The sequence below is a fragment of the Pleurodeles waltl genome, chromosome 3_1 (genome assembly GCF_031143425.1).
Source record: "Pleurodeles waltl isolate 20211129_DDA chromosome 3_1, aPleWal1.hap1.20221129, whole genome shotgun sequence".
Classification (NCBI taxonomy): domain Eukaryota; kingdom Metazoa; phylum Chordata; class Amphibia; order Caudata; family Salamandridae; genus Pleurodeles; species Pleurodeles waltl.
The window spans coordinates 1,808,082,844-1,808,097,167 of NC_090440.1; the positions used below are offsets into that span (position 1 = coordinate 1,808,082,844).

The following is a 14,324-nucleotide window of genomic DNA, read 5'->3' on the forward strand; positions in this document are numbered from 1 at the left end:
GGTACCAAAATCTCTTTCCGCTGCTGGTAACGGTCTAGGATAAAAATGTTGCTTGCACTGTCTGCAAACTTTTACTTAAGTGGAGGAGAAGAGGAATGTGGAAGCTGTACAGTTCTTGAATTTTAAGATAACATTATTTTGTATTGTTATCTATTTGTGCAATATTAGTTGTGGAGAATGTGAGTAATATTCAGGAAATAAGTCCAAAATCTTGTCAGGTACATTATATAACTCCAATAAAGGAAGCCTAGGCTCAACCCTTGGTAGCTACAGTACACAGCCGGCAGACACAATTTAAGGGGAATGTGCAACGTATTCTGCTGTACCAAAACAACTAAAAAAATCAAAACATAACATAATAAAAATGTAAATAAAAAAAATAGAAAAATCCATTTAGAAGAATAACAATAATTACTCAAATTCAATAACGGGAGCCACAGATATGAATTTTAACCAAGCAATTTTCTGTCTTTTCAAATTGGTATGGCCAAGCTATACGAATTCGAAAAGTCAGAAAATTGCTTGGTTTATGACTTCTAAATGAATTGAATCCATCCCATTGTCAGCGCCTGCTTTTAAGCACAATTATTGGAAAAATAAATAGACTGTTGCCAGGTACCATGTTCTGTTTTTAAGCCCTGAATTATAATAGTAGTGACTGACGTTCTGGATGCGGTTGGAAAAAAAATTACCATTTCACGTAGTGGCAAATTTACCTTTACTTGCCTGATTGAAAGCACTTTTTGCTAAAAAACGCATCTCATTTTGGAAAAACCCTGTTGCTAATCTTTTCAGCCAATCACATGTAGACATAGCTAGAAACTCGGGAAAACAGCAAACCACATGAGCCTTAATTCACACTCTAACCCTTAAAAAATCTAGAAGGCATTTCCCTGATAGTACAATATAGCATATTCTGAGGTTTTTGCAAACCGATTATGCATTGAGACCTTGATTGCAACGAAGAAGTAATGAGAGAATACATCTCGTGACATTGTTGTTTTGAAACCTCCATCTGATTGCGCGTTTTTCCCCACAAAGTGATGCCAACCAGCTTAAACACCATCGTATTTATACTTTTTTTAGCGCCGCATTTGCGCCGCTTTTTGACGTAAAACGGCGCAAACCTACAAAATACAATGGTAATTTGCAAGTTTGCGCCGTTTTTGCGTCAAAAAACGACGCAAATGCGGCGCAAAAAAAGTATAAATACGGCCCGTATGCTTGCAACGTCAAGCTTCTTTCAAAAGTACCCACTACTGTTTTAAGATTTACAACCGTGTCAGACTAAATACATAAAAAATAATCGCATACCAAATGTAGGACAAATAGGAAATGTGTCTAAGCCGGGCTGGCTATTCTGCCACTCTGGCATTTTAGAGTTTACAGCAGGCTAGGAAACCTGCTTTCAGAGTAGGAAAGGCTGCCACGACCTGGTCATGCACACATGCCTTCACTTTAGCTGCAGTTTGCAGCTTGTTTGAGCCTTTTTGCCAGGGATGATTTTGTTTTCAAGTCAAACCCTGGATGTCATCCTTTCACAATGTACTGTACAAGCTTTAATAACAAAATTCATGTGGCATACTTGATATCAAGGTTACTTATCATGACAATCCAAACCGACTAACTGGCTCAAATGAACACATCAGGATCAATGGGCCAGATGTATCAAATGTTTTAGCATTCGCAAACAGTGCGAATCGGAATAATCCGCCGTTAGTGAATGCAAAAACTTGTTTTGCAATGCGTTCGCTGGGCAAAAACAAGGAATCACAAAAATTGCGAATTTTAGCGAAGCGACGTGGTTTTGCGTGTCCCACTATGTGTATCGCAAATAGCGACTCGCAAATAGAGATTCGGTATTTCATGTCGCAAATTGCGATACGAAGATTGCAACAAGCAAAACCATGTCGCTATGCGATGCATCAAAAATTCGCAAATTGTGAATATTCGCAGAATGGCCTTTTGCACATTGTTAGAAATGGGGTTTCTGGTTGGCTAGGGTATGCACCTCAGCCAGGCAGAACCTACCCACTCTAGTCAGAGCTTGGGAGTTACACGTCCAAGATAACCCCTGCTCACCCCCTTGGTAGCTTGGCACGAGCAGTCAGGCTTAACCTGGAGGCAATGTGTAAAGCGTTTGCACAACACACAACACAGGTGACGCAAAATGTACACCACAAAGTAAACACAACACTGAGCTATGTAAAAATAATATGTATTGCACAAAACATAATTAGACGAACATTACACATAAGTAATACCCTGCTACCTTAGCAGTTGTCAGACTGTTACACAAGTTACTAATACCCTGCAGGAATATGCAGTTGTCACATTAGAACACGTAAGTAATCAGGATTCTGCAATATAAGCAGTAGTCAGGAATTATAGTAAAAGTTATATGCACTTGTCATGAACAATTCCTAAACACCCATAAAAGGAACATTAGAGAATATACCACAAGTCATATAAATACATCTTAACTAGACATGCCCATAAAAGGAACATTAGTACACATATGTATTACCAGCAAACAGGGAGGAAACCTAAAACATTATAAATCTGTGTTAGGCTCCTAAAGCCTGGATTTTCTACAAAGTACCTGTTTCCAGTTGATTTGGGCACTTCCAGTGGAGGGCCCCCGGCGCTCCGGCGCACAAAAACGGGGGCTGTGCGAGGTTTTGGAGGGAAGAGAGGTGGCTGGCATCCTCTCTGTTAGAAATGGGGTTTTTGGTTGGCAGTTAGGTTGCCCTCTGTCCAAGCAAGAACCCTCACTCTAGTCAGGGTAAGTCACACACAATCCAAAATCAGCCTGTGCTCACCCTCCGGTAGCTTGGCACGAGCAGTCAGGCTTAACTTAGAAGGCAATGTGTAAAGCATTTGTGCAATAAATCATACAACACCATAGTATAACACCACAAAAATACACCACACAGTGTTTAGAAAAATATAGAATATTTATCTGGATAATTGTAGGTCAAAACGATCAAAGTTGCAATATGAATTTGTAAAGATATCACTGAAAAGTGATATTAAGAGTCTTTAAGTCTTTAAAAAGCAATAAAGTGTCTTTCAAGCACAGAGTACCTGGTTTCTGGTGGGAAATCTCCTCAGATGGCCACAGGAGAAGAGATGCGTGGAAAAAGGGGTGTGTGCGTCGTTTTCCGCTCAGCACACACAGACTTGCGTCGTTCTTTTCCACGCGGGGAAGTCGGGCGTCGTTTTCCGGCGCGCAGACAGTCTCTTTTTGTGGATCGCGGGGATTACCAGATGTCCCGGGTCTGTGCGTGGATTCTCCTGCTTATTTTCCGGCTGCGCGTCGTTCTGCGGGGCTGCGCGTCGAAGTTTCGATCTCACGGTAGGCGTCGCGTCGATTTCTCCTTGGAAGTCGGGCGTCGTTTTCCTTGCGAGGCCGTGCGTCGAAATTTTGGTCTCACGGCAGGCGTCGCGTCGATTTCTCCTTGGAAGTCGGGCGGCGTTGTCCTTGCGAGGCCGTGCGTCAAAGTTTCGCACTCACGGTAGGCGTCGCGTCGATTTCTCCTTGGAAGTCGGGCGGCTTTGTCCTTGCGAGGTTGTGCGTCGAAGTCTCGATCGTCCCGAGGGCGTCGCGTTGATCAGCGTCGGTGTGCGGCGTTTTTCTCGCCGCGAAACAAGCTGTGCGTCGAAATTTTCGGCGCACGGAGCGTCCACGTGAAAGGCAGAAGTCTTTTTGGTCCTGAGACTTCAAGGAACAGGAGGCAAGCTCTATCCAAGCCCTTGGAGAGCACTTTCACAGCCAGACAAGAGTTCAGCAAGGCAGCAGGGCAACAGCAAGACAGCAGTCCTTTGGAGAAAGCAGACAGGTGAGTCCTTTGAGCAGCCAGGCAGTTCTTCTTGGCAGGATGTAGTTTCTGGTTCAGGTTTCTTCTCCAGCAAGTGTCTGATGAGGTAGGGCAGAGGCCCTGTTTTATACTAAGTTGTGCCTTTGAAGTGGGGGTGACTTCAAAGAGTCTCTAAGAAATGCACCCGGTTCCCTTTCAGCTCAATCCTGTCTGCCAGAGTCCCAGTAGGGGGTGTGGCAGTCCTTTGTGTGAGGGCAGGCCCTCCACCCTCCCAGCCCAGGAAGACCCATTCAAAATGCAGATGTATGCAAGTGAGGCTGAGTACCCTGTGTTTGGGGTGTGTCTGAGTGAATGCACAAGGAGCTGTCCACTAAACCTAGCCAGACGTGGATTGAAGGGCAGAACAAGATTTTAGTGCAAAGAAATGCTCACTTTCTAAAAGTGGCATTTCTAGAATAGTAATATTAAATCCGACTTCACCAGTCAGCAGGATTTTGTATTACCATTCTGGCCATACTAAATATGACCTTCCTGCTCCTTTCAGATCAGCAGCTGCCGCTTCAACAGTGTATGAGGGCAGCCCCAATGTTAGCCTATGAAGGGAGCAGGCCTCACAGTAGTGTAAAAACGATTTTAGGAGTTTTACACTACCAGGACACATAACTACACAGGTACATGTCCTGCCTTTTACCTACACAGCACCCTGCTCTAGGGGATACCTAGGGCACACATTAGGGATGACTTATATGTAGAAAAAGGGGAGTTCTAGGCTTGGCAAGTACTTTTAAATGCCAAGTCGAAGTGGCAGTGAAACTGCACACGCAGGCCTTGCAATGGCAGGCCTGAGACAAGGTTAAGGGGCTACTGAGGTGGGTGGCACAACCAGTGCTGCAGGCCCACTAGTAGCATTTAATCTACAGGCCCTAGGCACATGTAGTGCACTCTAATAGGGACTTACAGGTAGATTAAATAGTCAATCATGGATAAACCAATCAATAGTACAATTTACACAGAGAGCATATGCACTTTAGCACTGGTTAGCGGTGGTAAAGTGCTCAGAGGTCAAAAGCCAACAACAGCAGGTCAGAAAAAATAGGAGGAAGGAGGCAAAAAGTTTGGGGATGTCCCTGTCAAAAAGCCAGGTCCAACATGACCCCCCACCAGCCTAAAGCCAGGGGAGAACAATCACTATCCTGATGTACTTCCCTGTTTGAGGCGACAGAACAAGGACCCAGGCCCACAACAGCAGGGGCATGCTCCAGTTCTTCGCCTTCCTGACTCCAATTGGATCCCTCTGTCCATACTCTCAGGGCCCACTAAGCACATCCATGGGGAACCTTTCTCCTTTCCTGCGGATCCCATCTGTGCAGCACCTAACCTTACTTTGCTCACAGATGTATCCCAGGAGCAGGATAGTACCCCCATGACCAACATAGTGGTGTTGCCCACTCTACCCCTGGGGTGTGACACTTGTCCCCTCCCCAGGGATAACTCTGTCCACCCGGACAGCAAGCCACAGTGATTACTGACAGCTGCCAGGGATGAGAGCCAGGCCCCAGGCCTCTCAAAGCTCTCCAACCACTGTGGCTGTGGAGAGTGGGGGGCGGTAGCCCCAGGTGCTGGGCACCCTTTAACCACTCTCCCTTCCACCAGGTCAGGGATGACAGCCTGAACCTGGTCCTCCCCTCTGGGGCTTTGTACCCTCCTTCCTGGAGCGGTACCCCCAGAGTCCAACATGGCCAGGGGGCTTACAGAAGTCGCCCTGTACCATTCCTCCACCAGTGCAGGGCTGTTAACCTGCCACTGGCCCTCCAACCTGGGGTCTGTACCCTCAGGTGGGACTAGGGCCCGGGGTGAGGCTTCCCTCCCCCTGCCCTCCCTTCTGGGGTCCAGCACCCTCCAACTAGGAGTGGCCTCCTCAGAAGACAACATGGTAGGGGCACTGTTATCAGTAGCCCCTCCCTCCAGGTCCAGGGGGACACCCTGAACCTGGTCTTCCAGCCCAGGGTCTGTACCCTCAGACTGGATCACCGCCTGGCAAACCAGGACTTCCTGGGGGGCACGCCTACCCCCCACCAGGTCAGAGTTTAACCTCTGCACCTGCCCATTCAACTCAGAGTCACCACCCTGAAGTTGAACAATTGCCTGGCACGCCAGGACTTCCTGGAGGGCACACTGACCCTCCACCAGGTCAGAGTTTAACCTCTGCACCTGACCATTCAACTCAGAGTCACCACCCTGAAGTTGAACAATTGCCTGGCACACCAGGACTTCCTGGAGGGCACACTGACCCTCCACCAGGTCAGAGTTTAACCTCTGCACCTGACCATTCGACTCAGAGTCACCACCCTGAAGTTGAACAGTTGCCTGGCGCACCAGGACTTTCTGGGAGGCACACCTACCTCCCACCAGGTCAGAGTTTAACCTCTGAGCCTGGTTCCCCAACCCAGGGTCACCACCCTGAGGTTGGGCAATTGCCTGGCACGCCAGGACTTTCTGGGGGGCACACCTACCCCCCACCAGGTCAGAGTTTAACCTCTGAACCTGGTCATCCAACCCAGAGTCAACACCCTGAGGTTGGACAATTGCCTGGCACAGCAGGGCTTCTTGGGAGGCACACCTACCTCCCACCAGGTCAGAGTTTAACCTCTGAACCTGGGTATCCAACCCAGAGTCAGCACTCTGAGGTTGAACAATTGCCTGGCACGCCAGGACTTTCTGGAGGGCACACTGACCCTCCACCAGGTCAGAGTTTAACCTCTGAACTGGGCCATTCAACTCAGAGTTACCACCCTGAAGTAGAACAATCGCCTGGCACGCCAGGACTTCCTGGAGGGCACACTGACCCTCCACCAGGTCAGAGTTTAACCTCTGAACCTGGTTCTCCAACCTAGGGTCACCATCCTGAGGTTGGACAACTGCCTGGTACACCAGGGCTTTCTGGGGGGCACACCTACCCCCCACCAGGTCAGAGGTTAACCTCTGAACCTGGATATCCAACCCAGAGTCACCACCCTGAGGTTGAACCATTGCCTGGCAGGCCAGGACTTTCAGGGAGGCACACCTACCCCCCACCAGGTCAGAGTTTAACCTCTGAGCCTGGTTCTCCAACCCAGGGTCACCACCCTGAGGTTGAACCATTGCCTGGTATACCAGGACTTTCTGGGGGGCACACCTACCCCCCACCATTCAGAGTTTGACCTCTGAACCGGGTTAGCCAACCCAGAGTCACCACCCTGAGGTTGGGCAATTGCCTGGCACCCCAGGACTTTCTGGGAGGCACACCTACCTCCCACCAGGTCAGAGTTTAACCTCTGAACCTGGCCATCCAACCCAGAGTCGACACCCTGAGGTTGGACAACTGCCTGGCACGCCAGGACTTTCTGGGGGGCACACCTACCCCCCACCAGGTCAGAGTTTGACCTCTTCACCTGGTAAGCCAACCCAGAGTCACCACCCTGAGGTTGAGCCATTGCCTGGCATTCCAGGACTTTCTGGGGGGCACATCTACCCCCCACCAGGTCAAAGTTTAACCTCTGAACCCGGTTATCCAACCCAGAGTCACCACCCTGAGGTTGAATCCTTGCCTGGCATGCCAGGACTTCCTGGGGGGCACTCTCACCCCCCACAAGGGACACGCCGTCCCCAAGGGCCACACAAGAGTCTGGTTGGCGCAGGTCTCCCGACCTCTGCCCATCCGGCAGAGTCTGGGTTTCCCCCAAACCAGAAACGGTCTCACCTGGGTCATTCCTGGGGGGCTCTGCTCTCAGAGCTGACCCCTGACTTTCAAGATCCTCCACTGGGGTCTGCCACCCCCTCTCAACCCTATGTCTGGACTTCTGCACCCCCTCACTAGGAGTGGTACTGCCAGACACCAGAACTGTTGGGATGCTGTCTACAGTCATCCCCCCAAGTTCTTCTGCCACTGCGGGGCTTCCCTCAAAAGGTGGCCCTACGGTACAGGTTAGGCTCTGAGACCTACCTGGGACACTACAATCCTTTCCCACCTCACTTGGTCGGGAACCACCTAGACCACTCCCTTCAGGAGCACCCCCAAATGCCTCTTCAGACTCTCTGGTACTCACCCAAAAGTCTGCCTCCACTGTAAGTTCCCTGGGGTCAGAGAACTCACACTCCACCTGGTGTTGGCGTAGCTCTGGAAAATAAGGACCAGACATATGCTCTCCAGCAATTACATCACTCTGCCCTTCACATGTATTAACCACAGTACCCTTCACCCAACCACCTAGTAACTCAACCTTGGAAAAGCACTCTACTTCACCCTCCTGAGACTGGTGAGACAGTATCTGTCTGTCCCTGACACTCAACCCAAACTCTTCTGGGATGTCTCTACACTCTATATCCAGGACGTCCACCAGGGGGGAACCCTTTTCTCTGTCACTCTCTGCTAGAGTCAGTAAAGTGTCCCTCCCCCCAGTAGGAATATGACTCCCTGTGCCAGTTCCCCAATCCTTCTCAGGGACCCTGTGCATAACGGGAACTACCTCATACCCTTGAACCGCCTGGGGTGTGTCAACTCTCTTCTTCAAGTTGGGTACCACATCTCTGGGCTTGTGCCCTTCTTCAGCAGTACTAGATGCAAGATTTTTGCTGCCACCATCTGAACTGGACTCAGCCCTTCCGGCCTCCAGTTTCAGCTCTTTACAGCTCAGCTCTCGAGCTGCAATCTTTTCTTCTTCCAGGGCTAAGAGACTTGCTGCCTCAGCCCTTTCAATAAACTCATCTAGCTCTTCCATCCACCGTGCTTGAGCCATGAGCCATTCTTTTTTCACTGGGTCTCTTTCCTCATCTGAGTCGTCCTCCTCCTCCTCTGAGGGGTACTTAGTCATTTGGTTTCTTGCTGCCTCTCTCTCTGCCCATCTGTCTTCCTCCCAGACTATGTAGGCACGTAGCATCTCTGCTTTAGTAGATCTCTTTGCTACAGGAAGGCCACATTCTCTGCAAAGCTTCCTTAGGTCAGCCTTAGTGAGGTGGTCAGTAGGCAAAAAGAATAAGTAGGTAAGCGATCCCATTCTGATAGGATCTTACCAGCAAAAACCAAAATCCAAAGTCCAAAATATCAATAGTATATCCAGGAGGACATCAGAGACCAAAAGTCAAAAAAGAGATAAAAAATCAAGTTGACCTTCAACTGTGGGTAGGTAGTGAAATACTTAGCTACTGTATGTCACTGCACAAACACAAGTCCTATCCTCACCGCTGATCACCAATGTTAGAAATGGGGTTTTTGGTTGGCAGTTAGGTTGCCCTCTGTCCAAGCAAGAACCCTCACTCTAGTCAGGGTAAGTCACACACAATCCAAAATCAGCCTGTGCTCACCCTCCGGTAGCTTGGCACGAGCAGTCAGGCTTAACTTAGAAGGCAATGTGTAAAGCATTTGTGCAATAAATCATACAACACCATAGTATAACACCACAAAAATACACCACACAGTGTTTAGAAAAATATAGAATATTTATCTGGATAATTGTAGGTCAAAACGATCAAAGTTGCAATACGAATTTGTAAAGATATCACTGAAAAGTGATATTAAGAGTCTTTAAGTCTTTAAAAAGCAATAAAGTGTCTTTCAAGCACAGAGTACCTGATTTCTGGTGGGAAATCTCCTCAGAGGGCCACAGGAGAAGAGATGCGTGGAAAAAGGGGTGTGTGCGTCGTTTTCCGCTCAGCACACACAGACTTGCGTCGTTCTTTTCCACGCGGGGAAGTCGGGCGTCGTTTTCCGGCGCGCAGACAGTCTCTTTTTGTGTATCGCGGGGATTACCAGATGTCCCGGGTCTGTGCGTGGATTCTCCTGCTTATTTTCCGGCTGCGCGTCGTTCTGCGGGGCTGCGCGTCGAAGTTTCGATCTCACGGTAGGCGTCGCGTCGATTTCTCCTTGGAAGTCGGGCGTCGTTTTCCTTGCGAGGCCGTGCGTCGAAATTTTGGTCTCACGGCAGGCGTCGCGTCGATTTCTCCTTGGAAGTCGGGCGGCGTTGTCCTTGCGAGGCCGTGCGTCAAAGTTTCGCACTCACGGTAGGCGTCGCGTCGATTTCTCCTTGGAAGTCGGGCGGCTTTGTCCTTGCGAGGTTGTGCGTCGAAGTCTCGATCGTCCCGAGGGCGTCGCGTTGATCAGCGTCGGTGTGCGGCGTTTTTCTCGCCGCGAAACAAGCTGTGCGTCGAAATTTTCGGCGCACGGAGCGTCCACGTGAAAGGCAGAAGTCTTTTTGGTCCTGAGACTTCAAGGAACAGGAGGCAAGCTCTATCCAAGCCCTTGGAGAGCACTTTCACAGCCAGACAAGAGTTCAGCAAGGCAGCAGGGCAACAGCAAGACAGCAGTCCTTTGGAGAAAGCAGACAGGTGAGTCCTTTGAGCAGCCAGGCAGTTCTTCTTGGCAGGATGTAGTTTCTGGTTCAGGTTTCTTCTCCAGCAAGTGTCTGATGAGGTAGGGCAGAGGCCCTGTTTTATACTAAGTTGTGCCTTTGAAGTGGGGGTGACTTCAAAGAGTCTCTAAGAAATGCACCCGGTTCCCTTTCAGCTCAATCCTGTCTGCCAGAGTCCCAGTAGGGGGTGTGGCAGTCCTTTGTGTGAGGGCAGGCCCTCCACCCTCCCAGCCCAGGAAGACCCATTCAAAATGCAGATGTATGCAAGTGAGGCTGAGTACCCTGTGTTTGGGGTGTGTCTGAGTGAATGCACAAGGAGCTGTCCACTAAACCTAGCCAGACGTGGATTGAAGGGCACAACAAGATTTTAGTGCAAAGAAATGCTCACTTTCTAAAAGTGGCATTTCTAGAATAGTAATATTAAATCCGACTTCACCAGTCAGCAGGATTTTGTATTACCATTCTGGCCATACTAAATATGACCTTCCTGCTCCTTTCAGATCAGCAGCTGCCGCTTCAACAGTGTATGAGGGCAGCCCCAATGTTAGCCTATGAAGGGAGCAGGCCTCACAGTAGTGTAAAAACGATTTTAGGAGTTTTACACTACCAGGACACATAACTACACAGGTACATGTCCTGCCTTTTACCTACACAGCACCCTGCTCTAGGGGATACCTAGGGCACACATTAGGGATGACTTATATGTAGAAAAAGGGGAGTTCTAGGCTTGGCAAGTACTTTTAAATGCCAAGTCGAAGTGGCAGTGAAACTGCACACGCAGGCCTTGCAATGGCAGGCCTGAGACAAGGTTAAGGGGCTACTGAGGTGGGTGGCACAACCAGTGCTGCAGGCCCACTAGTAGCATTTAATCTACAGGCCCTAGGCACATGTAGTGCACTCTAATAGGGACTTACAGGTAGATTAAATAGTCAATCATGGATAAACCAATCAATAGTACAATTTACACAGAGAGCATATGCACTTTAGCACTGGTTAGCGGTGGTAAAGTGCTCAGAGGTCAAAAGCCAACAACAGCAGGTCAGAAAAAATAGGAGGAAGGAGGCAAAAAGTTTGGGGATGTCCCTGTCAAAAAGCCAGGTCCAACACTCTCCTTATGAATGGGCCCCTCGGGAGGCCTCTGTTCGGGGTGGGGGCCTGCCTCGGCCTCTTCACCCCCTGTCCGTGGGGGTGGGGGCCAGGCGCGGCCCACTAAATACTGCTGGGGCCAAAGTGGGAAGGGACCTCCGTCGAGGTCTCCCTTCTTACTCTTGGCCAAAAAAGCAATGCCCCCGTAAAAGGAAAGGAGCGTCCTGCTCCTGGCGCAGTGACCGGTAAAGGGGCGCTCCCTGCGCCTTCCCCGAGTCCTGCCATACGGGAGGAATGACTCTCTGACCCCTCCGGGGGCCCGATGAAACACTCGCCTGCAACCAATGTGGTGCGCGAGTGAGGGAAGCCTCTCCTGAGCCGCCGGGAGGCTTCCTGGGAAATCGAAGGTGGCTGGTGCCCCGGGGGTGCTCCCGGAAGCGGGAGGTGCCTCGGGGGCGCCGAAAGAGCACGCTTGCTCTGAATCTTTTGTTAATGTGCCCGGGGGGCATTAGAAACAACGCGGACCCGGTGCTGAGGGACAATCAAAAGCCCGGGTTGCGACGGTGATCTTGGGCAGCAGAACACAGCACTTTTTTACAGCGCTAAAGACAACTTGCAGCCTGGGCTGCGGCGGTGATCGTTTCCAGCAATTTTAAGGTTCCCATTACAGCGCTTTTCACAGCGCTTTAGCAAACGCTGGAGAGATCAGTGCAGGGGTCAGGGGCACAGCACCCTGCCCCTGGGAGCAATCAAGAGTCAAAGGAAGCACAGGGCTGGAGGGCCCAACTACAGGCCAGCACAAGGGATGCAGATAGGGGCAGTTCCTCCTAGTGACCAGGCAGGTCACAGGTCAGCACTACAGCAGCAGTCCAAGGTGGTTTCCTGGTGAGTCCATTCACCAGCGTTCTGTGTCCAGTTTCCAGTTCCAAGAATGTTCAAATTGTGGGGAAAATTCCCCTGTACTTATAGTCAGTTCTTACAGTGTTTTTCAATGGTAGGGAGAGGAGGTTCCAGCCAGTTACAACTGGTTCTGGGAGTGCCCCCTCTCTCCTTTCAGCACAGGCTCCAAACATCAGTGGGGGGTTAACGACCCTATTATGTGAGGCCAGGGCACAGTCTTTACAAATGCAGGTGTGCCCCGCCTCTCCCTTCTCTCAGCCCAAGAAGGCTTTACAATATGTAGATGCACCTCTGTGTCACCTCCACCCTCCCTGTGTTCAGGCTGTCGGAGAAGTATGCACAAAGCCCCAACTGTCAGTCTGCCCAGACATTGATTGGAGACAAGCTGAAAAACACCAAAGTCAAAAGCACAGATAAATGTGCACTTTCTAGAAGTGGCATTTCTGTGATAGTAATAAAAGATACACCTACACTAGTAAGCAGCATTTCTTACCACTGTCACAACCATACCAAACATGCCTATGCTACCCCTCAAAAATCAGACAATACCCCTTACACCTAAGGTAGGGCATTTCCAATGCAATCCTATGAGAGGGCAGCACTCACAGCAGTGAGACACCAAGTTAGGCTGTTTGTCACTACCAGGACAGGCCACGCAACATGGCACATGTCCTGCCTTCCACCTACATGGCACCCTGCCCAAAGGGCTAGTTAGGGCGTACCTTAGGGGTGACTTACATGTAGTAAAAGGGGAGTTCTGGGCCTGGAAAGTAAATTTAGATGCCAGGTCCCTGTGGCAGGAAACTGCGCACACAGGCTCTGCGCTAGCAGGCCTTAGATAGGTTTGACAGGCTACTTCAGTGGGTGGCGCAAGCAGCGCTGAAGGCCCACTAGTAGCATTTAATTTACAGGCCCTGGGTATAGGGATACCACTTTACAAGGGACTTATAGGTAAATTAAATTTGCCAATCAGGTAGAATCCAATAATACCAAATTTGTAAGAGCACATGCACTTTAGCACTGGTTAGCAGTGAAAAGTGCTCAGAGTCAAAACGTCAGCCAACAAAGGTCAGAAAAATAAGGAGGCAAAATCAACAAGTCTGGGGAATGACCCTGTAAAAGGGGCAGGTCTAACACACATGCAATTTACCACGAATTGGATCCAGGTGGTAACCAGGTGCAACCTATATAAAGAGGCCCAGAATGCCTTAGCCTCTTTTCCACAATGGCTGCACTCTACGTCATGGCGAGCAGAATGAGGATCTTGGCAGGTTTGAGGAGAGGGAGCAGGAGACTGGAGCGCATTTTCAGAGTGCGCATAACCCTTTTTGACCAGACTGAGGAGGAGATATATGAGAAGTAAAGGTTGAGCTCAGCCATGATACTTGACCTGATAGCTGAGCTACAACCCATACTGCAGCGCACAACACACAGGACCAATAGCATACCCACCCATGTGCAGGTATTATGTTCCCTGCACCTACTTGACTCAGGGGGCTATCAAGTGGTCATAGCAGCAGCTGGAGGGGTATCACAGAGTGCCCTCTCTAGATTTTTCAATGCATTTCTAAATGCCATGCTGAGCAGGATACACCAGTACATCAGATTCCCCAACACCCCACAGGAAATACAGCAGACAAAAATCGATTTCTACCAGACACCACAGTTCCCCCATGTCCTAGGTGCCATAGATGGGACACATGTTTCCATCTGTCCACCACCGGCCACAGAGTATGTGTACCACAACCATAAAAACCAACATTCAATGAACATACAGGTGATATGCAATGCCTCCTACATCATAACTGATCTTGTGGCCAGTTACCCAGGGAGCACACATGATTCGTCCATCTTTCGCCACAGCAGGCTTCACACAAGACTGCTAGCTGGGGAATTGGTGAAGGATATCTATTAGGTAATTTCCAACTTTACAATGTTGCATTGATGGCAGTGTGACGTCAGATGGCACAGCTACTCATTATACCCTCTGTTCCTTCCAGGAGACAGTGCCTACGTAGTGCGCACCTACATGATGCCGCCCTACCTAAATCCTGCAACACCAGCAGAGTGGCGATACAATTCAGCATACAGGGTAACCCGCAATGTGGTGGAGCGCACCTTTGGCCTGCTGAAG

At 49.7% G+C, this 14,324-nt stretch overlaps 1 non-coding gene across 1 annotated transcript; it reads left to right on the top strand.

Moving 5' to 3' along the window:
* The first annotated feature begins 11,355 nt into the window (after nucleotides 1-11,355).
* On the top strand, nucleotides 11,356-11,484 carry LOC138286305 (small nucleolar RNA SNORA76). The gene has a single exon (XR_011201959.1). It is a non-coding gene; the product is annotated as a small nucleolar RNA SNORA76 (small nucleolar RNA).
* The last annotated feature ends 2,840 nt before the right edge of the window (nucleotides 11,485-14,324 follow it).